Here is an 18,229-nt window from a genome sequence, read left to right as displayed (position 1 = left end):
ATATTGGCTTAAAATTTAGGAAAGAGATGAAGTATTCTATTTTTTATTTAAATATAAGAAGTATTCATGCGTATATATACATATTAAAAATCTAATTTAAGAAACGCACATTAATGTGTTCCAATAAAAACTAATCTAATTTAGAAAAATCCATGTTTTGCTCATATAAGATGTGGAAGATTTAGACTCGTTCATTTACCTTTAAGTAAATAAAAAGGTATGTGTCCTATGCGTGTACATAAATCTGATGTTTTCAAAAAGTTATTGCTATTTTTAGAATTATGAATTTATTTAAAACAATGTCAATAAAATACTTTTCAAACATTACTATTTAAATTAATAGTTTATTAGGTGGATGTCCCACACGTTACATAATTTATAAGATTATAATAAAAAATTAGTAAGTTTATAATTAAATTTTTTTACTCAATTCAATAAAATAACGAAAAATGAAAACTATATAATAATCAGATAGATGAATTGAATTCAGTTTTAGATTTAGATAGTGAGAATAAATTTTATTAGGAAGCTTTCGTCTAAACTATGTTATTTGGTCATTTTATAGGTCTTTCATGTCTAAAGATGAAACTTTGCTCTTGGTTTCATATTGACAAGAGTTGGGAAGAACATATTATCTTAGAATCATCAGAAGTTAACTATTAAATAATAAAAGTGGTCAAACAACAACATTGCAGCAGTTTTCATACTAACTCGTATGTAAAAGAACATACATAGAAGTTGCTTATATATCAATAAATCAGTATTTTGTGTGTGTTTTAGAACCATCAAGGTGTTGAAATGCTTTAATGATTTAATGAAACAATGTTTACTTTAGCTTCTTTGCCCACATATTTCTCCTTGTTACTTGAGCATGTGGATATAGATCACTCCACTGGGTGCAAGATGGATCCGAACAGGCACAACACTTTACATTCTTATCTTCGATGTAAGACATTGACTGTTTCTTCTCAAACAGTGATTTTCGAACAAGAAGATGAAGAATACTGGTTGATCGTCTCTTCTTACCTTTGATAGATTGTGTTAGGTTCATGTAACTTGGCTTTCTGTAATAACCTCTTCTCTAAAGGAAACTTCATGAGAATGGAAATAGAGACTGAGATGTGGATGAAGTCTCAAAACTCGTAGCTGATGATGACATTGGAGGAGGTCTACCAAAAACTCTGGTTCTGAAATTTTTTTCATGACCAGAGCTTTGTCATGTTCAGAAACAATGCTATCAATTTTCTTTGCGTTGTCTGATGAGTTTGTAGGACTTTCCTATGGCATGTCTGCATCCCATCTGTCAAGTCAATTCAAACCTAGACTGCCCTTGCATGATCTGTTGCTCTTTCTAACACTTTTTTGTTTGATAATCAACTCTTGCTTTTTTTAAAAATTGTGTACAAAATTACGTGTTAGTTGATTATCTCACATTTAAATATTGGTTGTGATTTCATCTCTATCTTTTTAACTCTTCTTAAGCTTTTGATTTTACACGTAATATTGGTTACTCCTAACAATAATGTGATCATATATTTTATTAATAGTCCACTCTTGTTTTACACATTTGTATTTATTTAACATTCATATTATTATTTATTATAAATAGATCCACAAATCAAAAACAAACATTTAGACTTATTGTTAAAAGAAATAATATAAAATTTTGGTTGGACATTACTAGATTCATAACACTTAGTGAGAACCCTTATTTACAAGCGCAGTTACAAAATCCTTTTTCTTCCGCACAACTACCAACAGTTCCATCTTGCTTCTTACACTTATCCAAACATATAGTTGGAGCACAATAGCTTCCTTTTATTGGAATTTTATGAGGACAATTCTTTTTCTGCGCTTCTGCCATCATTCCTGTAAGATATTAAAATTTTAAATTTTAATTGTTAGAAAATATATATAGATTTTATGAAATAGAAAATTTATTTATCAGCAAAAAAATGTTTAATAACATTTCATTTTAAACGTTATAAGTAAAAAAAAGAAATATATTTTGGCAGTAAATAAAAAAAATGAGCATATCGTTTTGTCACCCATTATTTTTTATTTTGTGAAAAATATGGTTTTAAGAATTGTGTGCATATTAATAAACATTACGTATAAAATTTTGATATTTTAAAAACAACTACTGTATGTATTGGAAAAGCATAACATATTACCTATAAAAATATATAAATTTAATTAAAAATATCAAATAAATTTACGTAAGAACTATAGTTCATCCATATTATGAAAAATGTTGGTCAAATCATTTGTATGTACAGGACAAAATGTTCATAAATAGATGATAAAAATGAAATTTTTTAATATTATTTTATCATAATAGTTCTTCATCATATATAAACTCATACATTTGAAAAATTATAAATGGCATAAAGTATAAAAAACAGTTAAATACTTCATGGTTGATCCTTTCAATTTTAATGCAAACATTTCTGACCATACTCTCTATATTTTCTAGCCTTCTGCAAATTTATGAATTTTACACAAAGAGATAATTTAATGCTATGTTTTATATAGTAAATATAATTTATTATATGAGGGTTTACAATATTTTAAAAGTCAAATTTTAGTATAATCAATTTATTATGGAATTACTATATGCAATATATTAAGATGTAAATACAAACCTTGTGAGAGAATGATGGAGATAATTAAGAACGTAAACGAGAGTTTAAGGGATTTCTTCATCTTGAATTATAGAAATGGATTGATATTGGCTTAAAAATTTAGGAAAGAGATGAAGTATTCTATTTTTTTTTAAAACATAAGAAGTATTCTTACGTATATATACATATTAAAAATCTAATTTAAGAAACTCACATTAATATGTTCCGATTTAAACGAATCTAATTTAGAAAAATCCATGTTTTGCTCATATAACATGTGGAAGCTTTAGACTCGTTCATTTTCCTTTAAGTAAACAAAAAGGTATGTGTCCTATGTGTGTACATAAATCTGATGTTCTCAAAAAGTTATTGCTATTTTTAGAATTATGAATTTATTTAAAATAATGTCAATAAAATACTTTTCAAACATTACTATTTAAATTAATAGTTTATTAGGTGGATGTCCTACATGTAACATAATTTATAAGATTATATTAAAAAATTAGTACGTTTATAATTAATTTTTTTACTTAATTCAATAAAATAACAAAAAAATGAAAACTATATAATAATTAGATAGATGAATTGAATTCAGTTTTAGATTTAGATAATGAGAATAAATTTTATTAGGAAGCTTTCGTCTAAACTATGTTATTTGGTCATTTAATAGGTCTTTCATGTCTAAAGATGAAACTTTGCTCTTGGTTTCATATTGACAAGAGTTGGGAAGAACATATTATCTTAAAAGCATCAGAAGTTAACTATTAACTAATAAATGTGGTCAAACAACAACATTGCAGCAGTTTTCATACTAACTCGTATGTAAAAGAACATACGTAGAAGTTGCTTATATATCTATAAATCAGTATTTTGTGTGTGTTTTAGAACCCTCAAGGTGTTGAAATGCTTTAATGATTTATTGAAACAATGTTTACTTTTGCTTCTTTGCCCACATATTTCTCCTTGTTACTTGAGCATGTGGATATATATCACTCCACTGGATGCAAGATGGATCCGAACATGCACAACACTTTACATTCACATCTTTGTTGTAAGACATTGACTGTTTCTTTTCAAACAGTGATTTTGGAACAAGAAGATGAAGAATACTGGTTGATCGTCTCTTCTTACCTTTGATAGATTGTGTTATGTTCATGTAACTTGGCTTTCTGTAATAACCTCTTCTCTAAAGGAAACTTCATGAGAATGGAAATGGAGACTGAGATGTGGATGAAGTCTCAAAACTCATAGCTGATGATGACATTGGAGGAGGTCTACCAAAAACTCTGGTTCTGAAATTTTTCTTCATGACCAGAGCTTTGTCATGTTCAGAAACAATGCTATCAATTTTCTTTGCATTGTCTGATGAGTTTGTAGGACTTTCCTATGGCATGTCTGCATCCCATCTGTCAAGCCAATTCAAACCTAGACTGCCCTTGCATGATCTGTTGCTCTTTCTAACACTTTTTTGTTTGATAATCAAATCTTGCTTCTTTTTTTTTTACAATGTGTACAAAATTACATGTTAGTTGATTATCTCACATTTAAATATTGGTTGTGATTTCATCTCTATCTTTTTAACTCTTCTTAAGCCTTTGATTTTACACGTAATATTGGTTACTTCTAACAATAATGTGATCATATATTTTATTAATAGTCCACTCTTGTTTTACACATTTGTATTTATTTAACATTCATATTATTATTTATTATTAATAGATCAAGAAATCAAAAACAAACATTTAGACTTATTGTTAAAAGAAATAATATAAAACTTTGGTTGGACATTACTAGATTCATAAGACTTAGTGAGAACCCTTACTTACAAGCGCAGTTACAAAATCCTTTTTCTTCCGCACAACTACCAACAGTTCCATGTTGCTTCTTACACTTATCCAAACATATAGTTGGAGCACAATAGCTTCCTTTTATTGGAATTTTATGAGGACAATTCTTTTTCTGCGCATCTGCCATCATTCCTGTAAGATATTAAAATTTTAAAGTTTAATTGTTAGAAAATATATATAGATTTTATGAAATAGAAAATTTATTTGTCAGCAAAAAATGTTTAATAACATTTCGTTTTAAACGTTATAAGCCAAAAAAAAAGAAAAATATTTTGCCTGTAAATTAAATAAATGAGCATATCGTTTGGTCACACATTATTTTTTATTTTGTGAAAAATATGGTTTTAAGAATTGTGTGCATATTAATAAACATTACGTATAAAATTTTGATATTTTATGAACAACTACTGTATGTATTAGAAAAGCATAACATATTACCTATAAAAATATATAAATTTAATTAAAAGTATCAAATACATTTACGTAAGAACTATAGTTTATCCATATTATGAAAAATGTTGGTTAAATCATTTGTATGTGCAGGACAAAATGTTCATAAATAAATGATAAAAATGAAATTATTTAATATTATTTTATCATAATAGTTCTTCATCATATATAAATCCATACATTAAAAAAATTATAAATGGCATAAAGTATAAAAAACAGTTAAATACTTCATGGTTGATCCTTTCAATTTTAACGCAAACATTTCTGACCATACTCTCTATATTTTCTAGCCTTCTGGAAATTTATGAATTTTACACAAAGAGATAATTTAATGCTATGTTTTATATAGTAAATAAAATTTATTATATGAGGGTTTACAATATTTTAAAAGTCAAATTTTAGTATAATCAATTTATTATGGAATTACTATATGCAATATTTTAAGATGTAAATACAAACCTTGTGAGAGAATGATGGAGATAATTAAGAACGTAAACGAGAGTTGAAGGGATTTCTTCATCTTGGATTATAGAAATGGATTAATATTGGCTTAAAAATTTAGGAAAGAGATGAAGTATTCTATTTTTTTTAAAACATAAGAAGTATTCTTACGTATATATACATATTAAAAATCTAATTTAAGAAACTCACATTAATATGTTCCGATTTAAACGAATCTAATTTAGAAAAATCCATGTTTTTCTCATATAACATGTGGAAACTTTAGACTCGTTCATTTTACTTTAAGTAAAGAAAAAGGTATGTGTCCCATGCGTGTACATAAATCTGATGTTCTCAAAAAGTTATTGCTATTTTTAGAATTATGAATTTATTAAAAACAATGTCAATAAAATACTTTTCAAACATTACTATATAAATTAATAGTTTATTAGGTGGATGTCCCACACGTAACATAATTTGTAAGATTATATTAAAAAATTAGTAAGTTTATAATTATGTTTTTTTACTCGATTCAATAAAATAACAAAAAATGAAAACTATATAATAATCAGATAGATGAATTGAATTCAGTTTTAGATTTAGATAGTGAGAATCAATTTTATTAGGAAGCTTTCGTCTAAACTATGTTATTTGGTCATTTAATAGGCCTTTCATGTCTAAAGATGAAACTTTGCTCTTGGTTTCATATTGACAAGAGTTGGGAAGAACATATTATCTTAGAAGCATCAGAAGTAAACTAATAAATAATAAAAGTGGTCAAACAACAACATTGCAGCAGTCTTCAAACTAACTCGTATGTAAAAGAACTTACATAGAAGTTGCTTATATATCTATAAATCAGTATTTTGTGTGTGTTTTAGAACCCTCAAGGTGTTAAAATGCTTTAATGATTTAATGAAACGATGTGTACTTTAGCTTCTTTGCCCACATATTTCTCCTTGTTACTTGAGCACGTGGATATAGATCACTCCACTGAGTGCAAGATGGATCCAAACATGCACAACACTTTACATTCACATCTTCGTTGTAAGACATTGACTGTTTCTTTTCAAACAGTGATTTTGGAACAAGAAGATGAAGAATACTGGTTGATCGTCTCTTCTTACCTTTGATAGATTGTGTTAGGTTCATGTAACTTGGCTTTCTGTAATAACCTCTTCCCTAAAGGAAACTTCATGAGAATGGAAATGGAGACTGAGATGTGGATGATGTCTCAGAACTCGTAGCTGATGATGACATTGGAGGAGGTCTACCAAAAACTCTAGTTGTGAAATTTTTCTTCGTGACTAGAGCTTTGTCATGACCAGAACTTTCCCATACGTAACATAATGTGATCATATATTTTATTAATAGTCCACTCTTGTTTTACACATTTGTATTTATTTAACATTCATATTATTATTTATTATAAATAGATACATAAATCAAAAACAAACATTTACACTTATTGTTAAAAGAAATAATTTAAAACTTTGGTTGGACCTTACTAGATTCGTAACACTTAGTGAGAACCCTTACTTACAAGCACAGTTACAAAATCATTTTTCTTCCGCACAACTACCAACAGTTTCATGTTGCTTCTTACACTTATCCAAACATATAGTTGGAGCACAATAGCTTCCTTTTATTGGAATTTTATGAGGACAATTCTTTTTCTGCGCATCTGTCATCATTCCTGTAAGATATTAAAATTTTAAATTTTAATTGTTAGAAAATATATATAGATTTTATGAAATAGAAAATTTATTTATCAGCAAAAAATGTTTAATAACATTTCGTTTTAAACGTTATAAGTAAAACAAAAGAAATATATTTTGCCAGTAAATAAAAAAAATGAGCATATCGTTTGGTCACACATTATTTTTTATTTTGTGAAAAATATAGTTTTTAGAATTGTGTGCATATTAATAAACAATACTCATAAAATTTTGATATTTTAAGAACAACTACTGTATGTATTGGAAAAGCATAACATATTACCTATAAAAATATATAAATTTAATTAAAAATATCAAATAAATTTACGTAAGAACTATAGTTCATCCATATTATGAAAAATGTTGGTTAAATCATTTGTATGTGCAGGACAAAATGTTCATAAATAGATGATAAAATTGAAATTATTTAATATTATTTTATCATAATAGTTCTTCATTATATATAAATCCATACATTAAAATAATTATAAATGGCATAAAGTATAAAAAACAGTTAAATACTTTAGGGTTGATCCTTTGAATTTTAACGCAAACATTTCTGACCATACTTTCTATATTTTCTTGCCTTCTGCAAATTTATGAATTTTACACAAAGAGATAATTTAATGCTATGTTTTATATAGTAAATAAAATTTATTATATGGGGGTTTACAATATTTTAAAAGTCAAATTTTAGTATAATCAATTTATTATAGAATTACTATATGCAATATATTAAGATGTAAATACAAACCTTGTGAGAGAATGATGGAGATAATTAAGAACGTAAACTAGAGTTGAAGGGATTTCTTCATCTTGGATTATAGAAATGGATTGATATTGGCTTAAAAGTTTAGGAAAGAGATGAAGTGTTCTATTTTTTTTAAACATAAGAAGTATTCTTACGTATATATACATATTTAAAATCTAATTTAAGAAACTCACATTAATATGTTCCGATTTAAACGAATCTAATTTAGAAAAATCCATGTTTTGCTCATATAACATGTGGAAGCTTTAGAGTCGTTCATTTTCCTTCAAGTAAATAAAAAGGTTTTTGTCCTATGCGTGTTCATAAATCTGATGTTCTCAAAAAGTTATTGCTATTTTTAGAATTATGAATTTATTTAAAACAATGTCAATAAAATACTTTTCAAACATTACTATTTAATTTAATAGTTTATTAGGTGGATGTCCCACACGTAACATAATTTATTAGATTATATTAAAAAATTAGTAAGTTTTTAATTAATTTTTTTACTCATTCAATAAAATAACGAAAAATTAAAACTATATAATAATCATATAGATGAATTGAATTCAGTTTTAGATTTAGACAGTGAGAATAAATTTTATTAGGAAGCTTTCGTCTAAACTATGTTATTTGGTCATTTAATAGGTCTTTCATGTCTAAAGATGAAACTTTGCCTTTGGTTTCATATTGACAAGAGTTGGGAAGAACATATTATCTTAGAAGCATTAGAAGTTAACTATTAAATAATAAAAGTGGTCAAACAACAACATTACAGCAGTATTCATACTAACTCATATGTAAAAGAACATACATAGAAGTTGCTTATATATCAATAAATTAGTATTTTGTGTGTGTTTTAGAACCCTCAAGGTGTTGAAATGCTTTAATGATTTAATGAAACGATGTGTACTTTAGCTTCTTTGCCCACATATTTCTCCTTGTTACTTGAGCATGTGGATATAGATCACTCCACTGGGTGCAAGATGGATCCGAACATGCACAACACTTTACATTCACATCTTCGTTGTAAGACATGGACTGTTTCTTTTCAAACAGTGATTTTGGAACAATAAGATGAAGAATACTGGTTGATCGTCTCTTCTTAGCTTTGATAGATTGTGTTAGGTTCATGTAACTTGGCTTTCTGTAATAACCTCTTCCCTAAAGGAAACTTCATGAGAATGGAAATGGAGACTGAGATGTGGATGAAGTCTCATAACTCGTAGCTGATGATGACATTGGAGGAGGTCTACCAAAAACTCTGGTTGTGAAATTTTTCTTCATGACCAGAGCTTTGTCATGTTCAGAAACAATTCTATCAATTTTCTTTGCGCTGTCTGATAAGTTTGTAGGACTTTCCCATGGCATGTCTGCAACCCATCTGTCAAGCCAATTAAAACCTAGACTGCCCTTGCATGATCCGTTGCTCTTTCTAACACTTTCTTGTTTGAGAATCAAAACTTGCTTTTTTTTTTACAATGTGTACAAAATTACATGTTAGTTGATTATCTCACATTTAAATATTGGTTGTGATTTCATCTCTATCTTTTTAACTTGTCTTAAGCTTTTGATTTTATAAATAATACTGGTTACATCTAACAATAATGTTATCATATATTTTATTAATAGTCCACTCTGGTTTTACACATTTGTATTTATTTAACATTCAAATTATTATTTATTATAAATAGATCCACAAATCAGAGACAAACATTTAGACTTATTGTTAAAATAAATAATATAAAACTTTGGTTGGACATTATTAGAGTCATAACACTTAGTGAGAACCCTTACTTATAAACGCACCTACAAATTCCTTTTTCCGCACAACTTCCAAGAGTTCCATGTTGTTTCTTACACATAGCCAAACATTCAGTTGGAATACAATAGCTTCCTTTTATTGGAATTTTATGAGGACAATTCTTTTTATGCACTTCTGCCATCATTCCTGTTGGATATAAAAATATATATAGATTTTCTGAAATATAAAACTTATTTATCAACAAAAACTGTTTGATAAAATTTTGTTTTAAGCTTTACAAGTAAAGAAATAGATAAATGGATTTTGCCGGTAAATTAAAAAATGAGTATTTGGTTTGGTCAAACATTATTTTTTATTTTGTGAAAAATATGGTTTTAAGAATTATGTGCACATTAATAAACATTACACATAAAATTTTGATGTTTTAAGAACAACTACAGTATGTATTGAAAAAACATAACATATTACCTATAAAATATATAAATCAAATTAAAAATATCACATAAATTTACATAAGAACTATAGTTCATCCATATTATGAAAATGTTGGTTAAATCATGTGTATGTGCAGGAAAAAATGTTCATAAACATATGATAAAAAATGAAACTATTTTAATATTATTTTATCATTGCAGTTCTTCGTCACATATAAACCCATACATTAAAAAAATTATAAATGGACTAAAGTATAAAAAACTCTTAAATACTTCAGGGATGATCCTTTCAATTTTAACGCAAAACTTTTTGACCCTATTTTCTAGACTTCTGGAAATTTATGAATTTTACACTTGGTTTGTTTGATTGCAAATTTATTTTAAATATGGCATAGTTTTTTATTGTTCTTTTGTATGTTTCTTCCAATGGATTTGGTAAGACAAAAACTTGGTTCAATTGAACCATTTAGAAAAGGTAATTGACAGATCTACAGCGGATGGTGGCGACTGATCTTACCGGCTTCAATCGTTGATGGTTCTTCATTTGATGTTGATGGAGTTCTTGCTGCAAACTATGGTTACTTCGAAAGGCAGCATGAAAGTCTATGGAATGGTAATCTCTTTGACTTTATTATTTTCAATAGAGCAATATAAAGAGTTGTCCTGTCTCGGTGACACCTTCTGGAGTATTTAAAAGAGAGTGGCAATCGTTCCCAATTCAGTTTGAAGCGTGGTTTGGATTAATACGAAGATTATCTCCCTTGAGATTCAACTATTCCAGAAGCAAATATGAAGCTTTTATATGAAAAATCTTTAGTCATATGATATCACTCAAATTACCCTAATGAGTGATTTGTACTCTCTTAAATAAGAGGCTTGGTTGTAATACTTAGGGAACCATTCACAGGGACTCTAAGATTACACAATAGATTTGTAGTTTTCGAAGTAAAGCTAGACAATTATGATTAAAGCAGTAAATCAATTTTAAACAAAGTGATTGTTCGATTGAATGGTTTTAGGTTGTAAACTGGTTTGGAAAGGGTTAGACTTGGGATCATTCTCAGGTGTGACAAGTATGCAAACTTAATTAAGTTGTTTAGGAATTATAAATTATATGTTCTCGAACTCAAACTTAAGTATAATCTATCAACTTCTGTTTTTTTAGATTATCTAATGTCTGGATCTAAGATCTCAGCTGTCACTTGTAGATCTTGAGAAAGTGTCGATCAACGATTTTATATGATGTCGATCGATACACCTTTCAGCCCGTCGATCGATGCTACTATGAAGTTGTCGATCGATGTTCCTTCTAGCACGCTTTGCGAACATGTTTGAATAGGTTCTCTAATTTTCTAGACCAACTTCTGTGTTCATCTGGTAAATTAGATCATACTAGTTTAGTTTTAGGCAATTAACCAAGCTTCCGCTTGCGCTAGTTAAACCTAAGATCTAAGTTTAGGGTGATCAATCATAGAGTTAGCATTAAGAACAACTAGATGAAAAACTATTAAAATATCCTAACAACAATTCATATTATCAATACATAGATCACCCTTTGAAGAACCCTAATCCAACAATAAGAAAACTCAGACATATTCATAAGAAACATGGTCATAATAGTATGAATAATACTTAAAATGAAATGAGTATGAAAAGTAACAAGACAAAGTAAAGAAACAAGGGAGTTTAAAATCTTTTATGTTATGAAGTTCATATCTCTCTCTCCTCTCCTAAACTTTCCAACCTATCACGTTTGCCTCCTCTTCAAGTATGTGATAATGGTGGAAGAAGTCTCAATAAGGTCTGCCTCTAAAATGATACAAAACCCTAATAAATAGTCTAACATGTGGCGAGGAACTGATGGTGCAATAACTTGGAGTTTTGGATAAAACTCGTAATTTTCTTAAATGCTGATTCTCGCTCGATCGACATCAATAGCTCTATGTCGATCGATGGTGGAAGTGATCTGTCGATCGATTATTTTCAATAATTGATCTGCCTTAGCTAGTGATTTCAGCATAACTCTTAAAAAAGTTCCAAAATGCTCTAAAATCACTATTTTTCTCAAATGAGTACCTAAAGTTGTAAAAGCTCTGAAAAGACTCCAGAAATAAAAGACTCTACAAATATATATAAATTATGGTTAAAAATGGTTAAAATTCATGACATATCATCGTACACACGCAATATAGATGTGCGTTAGTTTACATTGGATCTCTATTGGTGTATTCCTTTTCTATATTTGTTTTGATAGTTATCATTGTTTAAATTTTTTTTTTCTAAAAAGCTTAATAATACGATAGACAAAAAAAAAATTGAATATCCTCAATTACACGTTGGGATATTTCGCGTGACAATAGTATTTCTAAATTGGCTTTAGGTCCAATATATAAGAGTTATTATGAAAGGAACACCTTACTTCATGTTTCTTAGTTTTAAGCCTCGTGTTATCAATTTAATTCCTACATTTGGGAATCGTTGATCCAGAAATCTCATTCCACCGGTTCGAGTACAGATCAGGTTCTTGTCGTCTAGCTGTTTGTAGGAGGGACCCACTACTTTTCGTTTACGTCTGACGGTTTTAACGCATCTCGTTTCGAGAAAAATACCAAAACAGAGCAAACGCCACCGAATCAAGAACCAAAAGTCGGCGGCAGCAAAGATCATATCATTATCTATGGGGAGGGGAGATTCAGACACCCATCCATGGCGGAACAAAACCTAAACTCTTTATCAGGTACACACAATGAACACATCAGATCTCACGGGTTATATGTATAGGTTTCTTTGAGTTTTTGTAAGAAAAAAGAAAAAAAAACAAGACTTTGATCAAATCCTGTTTTCAAAAATTTCACAATCAAATCACGGGTCTATTGGAATGTTTATCAGAATTATCGATAAAATAGAAAAAAACTAATCCTGTTTGTAATCTCATTTGTGTAGATTCAGAGAAACTACACAATTCTTATTTTCTTTGTTGGGTGTTTTTTCTAAGAGGAGAAGACTGTAAGAGCGCCTAATGTGTTAGAACGGGTCAAAGAAGAGATAGAGGCAATAGGTCATCATCCTGAAAAGTCGAGGAGCCACCATCACAAAGAGACTCATGGAACAAGTGACGACATTGACCAGAATACACCAGTTGACGATGTGAAAGGACCTGGTTTCTTTGAACGCGTCAAAGAAGATGTAGAAGCCATCGTTAATGCTGTTGTTACTCCTAAGCATTCTCCAAAGAAGTGAACGTTTCATAGTTACTTCATCGTATGTACTTAAGAAAAATATGACTCACAACTTGATTTCGAATGGAAAAGTAAACCCAAACTTGAATCAAATGCAAAAGTAACCTAAAACGCTATTGAAATTACAACCAACCCCTTGTGAACAAACAAAAAAAACAAATTTTTTGTACGTTTCTAATCCCTGTAAGTCGTCTGGACTAGTTCTACTTAGAAATAGTTTAAAAATTTTGTAAAAAATATTTTGATAAGTGAAAAATTGAAATCATGTAATTAACATATGTTTTAAGAGATATAAATTAAGATATAACAAAAGTTAATTGTTTTCAACATAGATGAGTGAAAGTAGTGAGTCATGATATTCTTTGGTTTAGGTTTTGCCAACATAAGTTGTAGTATTGTATGTGTTCTTAGGGTTAGATTTTGGAATGCATAAATGTTTTTTTGAAAACTTTAAAATTTACCTAAGTGTGTTTATTTCTGCGTATAGTAAACACTATTTAAGTATAACTACGGCTTTATAACGTGGTTAGTAAGTTAATTTGGTCAATTTCGTTTAGGGGTTAAATTTAGGGTCTGGGACGTCTTCTAATGTACAGTATTCAACAGACGACTTACTAGTAAGTCGTCCAAACCGGACCGAACCTTTAATTTTTCAATGAACTCTTAAACCTAACCGGACTATTTACCGGACATATATAAGGTGCTTTTTTTATTCACTGTTTCGCGAAATTCAGAAAACCCTAACGCCGTTGAAGGAGTCGAAGTTGGGAGTTTTCATCATGTTCCAAGAGCTGGGATTTGATTGGCTTCAAGGCTGGTTCACTACATGCTCGGTTTCCAGCTGGACATAAAGAAGAAGTATGAGCTGTGGAGTCTCGTTGGTCCAGAACCTATGAGGTTTTCACTGTTAGAGTTTGAAAACCTCACTGGTCTAAACTGCGACTACATCGAGGACCTTGAGAGACCTCACTGTGTCGTTTCAAATGAGTTGACTTCTTTCTGGGAGATGTTGGGAGTTCATGTCGAAGCTGGGCCATCTACTCAGGAGATAATAGCAGCATTTAAGAGATGTGAAGGGTGGTCTTGGGATGATCGCAAGCGGCTCGCGTACCTTGCCATCTTCACTGGATACATTGAAGGGAGAAAATATTCAACCCCTACACGGGTTAGTCTGGCAAGGCTAGTAATGGAGCTAGAACGGTTTGAGAATTATCCATGGGGAGAGTCGCGTTTAAGGTGCTGATGGACTCTGTGAAGGGCAGAGATATTTCGGGTTGTTACACTATTAATGGGTTTGCGCAAGCTCTTCAGGTCTAGGTGTACACAGCTCTACCGGAATTGGGTGCTAATTATGGTAATTCTCTCCCAAACAATCTGTCTCCACCGATACTGGCTTACAAGGGTCGAAAAGGACGCAGACAGTTTAAAGAGGCTATCCTCAGTCAGGTATAAACTGCAATTTGGACTACTTCGCAAACAACTTATAATTAAGTCGTCTGATAAGTCTTCCAACTGGACGACTTAGTAGAAGACTTATAATTAGGTCGTCTGGAAAGTCTTCCAACTGAATGACTTAGTAGAAGACTTATAATTAAGTCGTCTGGGAAGACTATCCAGACTACTTAATTATAAGTCTTCTACTAAGTCTTCCAGCTGGAAGACTTTCCAGACGACTTAATTATAAGTCGTTTACTTAGTCGTTCAGCTGGAAGACTTTCCAAACGACTTAATTATAAGTCGTCTGCGAAGTCTTTTCTTTCCATCTTTCTTAATCCGTCAAATATCTAAGTTCATATCTTCTATTTACTGCAGACTAGGGTGATCAACTTTGTTCAGAAGGACATTGGTGAAATGTTTTCAAAATGGGAGTTTGATGTTGAGGACACGCCCGCGGAGAACATAATAAAACTCATGTTTGTAAAGAAACCGAGGAAGTGGACCATGGATTGCTGGGAAGTCACCGGTACTTGGGTCAATACAAAGCCGGCGGTTGTGAGTCCAGCGAAGAAAAAGGTAGTGAAGGAAGACAGTCCAAGACCTCGGAAGAAAGCTCGTAAAGTGGTTTGTGAAGAGGCTAGTGAAGAGGCAGCTGCAGTGGATAGTGAAGAGGCAGCTGCAGAGGCTAGTGAAGAGGTTCATGCGACTGTTGGTGGGTTGACCAAAGAGGATATTAAAACCATGTTCAAGGACATAGTTGATGCCATGAGGGAAGGGTTTGGGACGTGCCTTAAGGAGATCAAGTATCTATCGGAAAGGGTGGAAGCTGTGGAGAAGAAGGTTGGTATCACCACAAAACGGAAAGGGACATCAGCTCAAAACACTACCCCTCCACCTAAACCGACGCTCGAACTCGGGGTTAGTAACGAATCCTCTCCCAACGGGAAGGAAGAGCTTACCGGAGGATAAAGGTCCAGATGTGCCCGCAGATGCTAGTTCCTCGAAAGATAAAGCTCCAGAACCGAGCCTTGTTCTATTGGACAAAAATCAATCCACTGTTTCGGATTTACAGAAGGAGGATGCTAGATATCTGGAAAAGAGAGATGCTGTTTTGGCACTTTGCCGTGCAAAGAGTGATCGAACAAGGAAACTTACTACCTCAAAGCAATATCCTTATACGGCAAACAGCACGGTCAAAGTGATCATTCCAAACAAAAAGCTTTATCCAGGCTATAATCCTTTTGCACCAATTGACAAGAAGAAGTTGAAGGAGCTCGCTGATTGGTTGAAAACTTGGCTGTAAGTGTTTGCTTTTCCCATAATAGCTTGCTTTAGTCTACAAAAACTGATTGCTTTTCAACAATTTGTGTTTGCAGTCATTATAGAACACCTCTCGATAAAAAACCACGGACAAGTAGAACTTGGTGGTATCAAATCCTCCGGACCTCCTTAGAGTGGCTGGAAGACTGTGTAAGTCTTCTTCTATGACTTGGATGACTTACTGATAAATTTTCTTTGTAGACGACTTACCAATAAGTCGTCTGGTAAGTCGTCAGAAGATATCAGACGACTTACTGGTAAGTCGTCTACGTAGAAGACTTACTAGACGACTTACTGGTAAGTCGTCTACGTAGAAGACTTACCAGATGACTTACCAGTAAGTCGTCTGGTAAGTCTTCTACGTAGACGACTTACCAGTAAGTCGTCTGATATCTTCTGACTTGTACCCTATTTTATATGCAGCATATTGATGCTTGGATTAATGTGTTGAGGAAAAGGTACGACGCTAACCCACAACATTTCAGGAGCAAGAGAATGTGTTTTCTTGATCATCTCTTTGCTCAGCAATAGAGATTCAACTACAAGGATTTTAAGGACTCGGAGCCCGATCAGAACGGTTTAGGAAGAAGACTCCCTGGTGGGGCGTGGAATTATTATGCAGGCACTACACCATCATTTTGCCAATCGAACAAGGTTTGGGGGAAGGATATTGATGATGTCTATGCGCCAGTGAACTACAACGACACTCATTGGATTGCTATGTGGATATCGATCCCTAAGAGGCACATAGTCGTCTGGGACAGCATTTGTTCTAGTATCTCCCCAGAAGACCTCGATGTGGTAATGGAGCATTTTCTCTACATGGTCCCTTATCTGCTTGTTGAGTGCGCTTCCTCAGACGAACAATGTGCCAAATACAGCCTGGATCCATTCACATATGAGAGACTGACCAATATACCTCCGGCCTGAGCTGGTGATTGTGGCGTGTACACTCTAAAGTACGTTGAATGTCATGCTCTTGGGATAGAGTTTAGTAAAAAAGACTTTGCTAAGGCCAACGGGAAGACTATGAGGGATAAGATGGCGGTGGATATATTTCAAGAGCTTCCTGACGCGCATGAGTTCGAAAACAAGGACAATGATGCCAACGTGGGTGCGTATGAGGGGTGATAAATATGCTTCGTTAGATTATTTTGTACGATAGATTAGGCTGATGTATGTATTTGAACTTGATCCCTATTTTGTAACTATATTCTGCGCAGAAGACTTACAGTTAAGTCGTCTGGAAAGTCTTCTGAGCAGTGACCTTTTGTAACTATATTTCGGATAATATAAAGGGCAAGACCATCTCAAATTTGTTTGGTAGTGCAATTTGACAAAGAAGTTGACATAGATAAGTTCATAACACAAATTTTTAATACATAGACTAAACCCTGGACGACTAACTGGACGACCTTCTGGACGACTTAATTGAAGGTCTTCTGGAAGACTAAACACTGGACGACTAACTTGAAGGTCTTCTGGAAGAAAAACCCTGGACGACTAACTGGACGACCTTCTGGACGACTTAATTGAAGGTCTTCTGGAAGACTAAACACTGGACGACTAACTTGAAGGTCTTCTGGAAGAAAAACCCTGGACGACTAACTAGACGACCTTCTGGACGACTTAATTGAAGGTCTTCTGGAAGACTAAACACTGGACGACTAACTTGAAGGTCTTCTGGAAGAAAAAAACCTGGACGACTAACTAGACGACCTTCTGGACGACTTAATTGAAGGTCTTCTGGAAGACTAAACACTGGACGACTTACTTGAAGGTCTTCTGGAAGAAAAAAACTATGGACGACTAACTGGACGACCTTCTGGAAGACTTAATTGAAGGTCTTCTGGAAGACTAAACACTGGACGGCTTACTTGAAGGTCGTCCACATTATTTCTTACATTGTGGTTTCGTATGGCCAGTTTCCTTGCATTTTGAGCATCTACAAACCCTGTGTTGCTTCCAGGGTCTGCGTCCTCTCATCCTGGATAGCTCCAACCAAGATTGCCATCTTGATTTCTTCTGTCTTCCCGGACCACGCTTTTCATCCGGAGGAAAGCATGTGCATTCTTCAACTTGTTGTCCAACACAAGGATATATATTCTCTGAGTATCCTGCAAACAGAAAATCCTTTGAGTACACTGGAGATACAAGTGTGAAGATATGCAAACCAGCAGATGTTCCAGCAGCTATAGCATGA

The 18,229-nt window shown here is 32.0% G+C and overlaps 3 long non-coding RNA genes across 3 annotated transcripts; all 3 read right to left on the bottom strand.

The window, feature by feature from the left end:
- Window positions 1-1,750: 1,750 nt before the first annotated feature.
- Window positions 1,751-3,110, bottom strand: LOC111206782. Its single transcript, XR_002659045.2, has 2 exons — window positions 2,646-3,110; window positions 1,751-1,869 (listed from the first exon to the last, which is right to left on the bottom strand). It is a non-coding gene; the product is annotated as an uncharacterized LOC111206782 (long non-coding RNA).
- Window positions 3,111-4,446: 1,336 nt separating this feature from the next.
- On the bottom strand, window positions 4,447-6,468 carry LOC111206759. The gene is made up of 2 exons (XR_002659021.2): window positions 5,381-6,468; window positions 4,447-4,603 (listed from the first exon to the last, which is right to left on the bottom strand). It is a non-coding gene; the product is annotated as an uncharacterized LOC111206759 (long non-coding RNA).
- Window positions 6,469-6,992: 524 nt separating this feature from the next.
- On the bottom strand, window positions 6,993-10,667 carry LOC125588591. Its single transcript, XR_007324694.1, has 2 exons — window positions 7,835-10,667; window positions 6,993-7,058 (listed from the first exon to the last, which is right to left on the bottom strand). It is a non-coding gene; the product is annotated as an uncharacterized LOC125588591 (long non-coding RNA).
- Window positions 10,668-18,229: the final 7,562 nt, after the last annotated feature.

This window comes from Brassica napus, chromosome C6 (genome assembly GCF_020379485.1).
Source record: "Brassica napus cultivar Da-Ae chromosome C6, Da-Ae, whole genome shotgun sequence".
Lineage (NCBI taxonomy): Eukaryota > Viridiplantae > Streptophyta > Magnoliopsida > Brassicales > Brassicaceae > Brassica > Brassica napus.
Note: the sequence above shows the minus strand (reverse complement) of the source record. Positions and strands in the feature narration are given on the sequence as shown.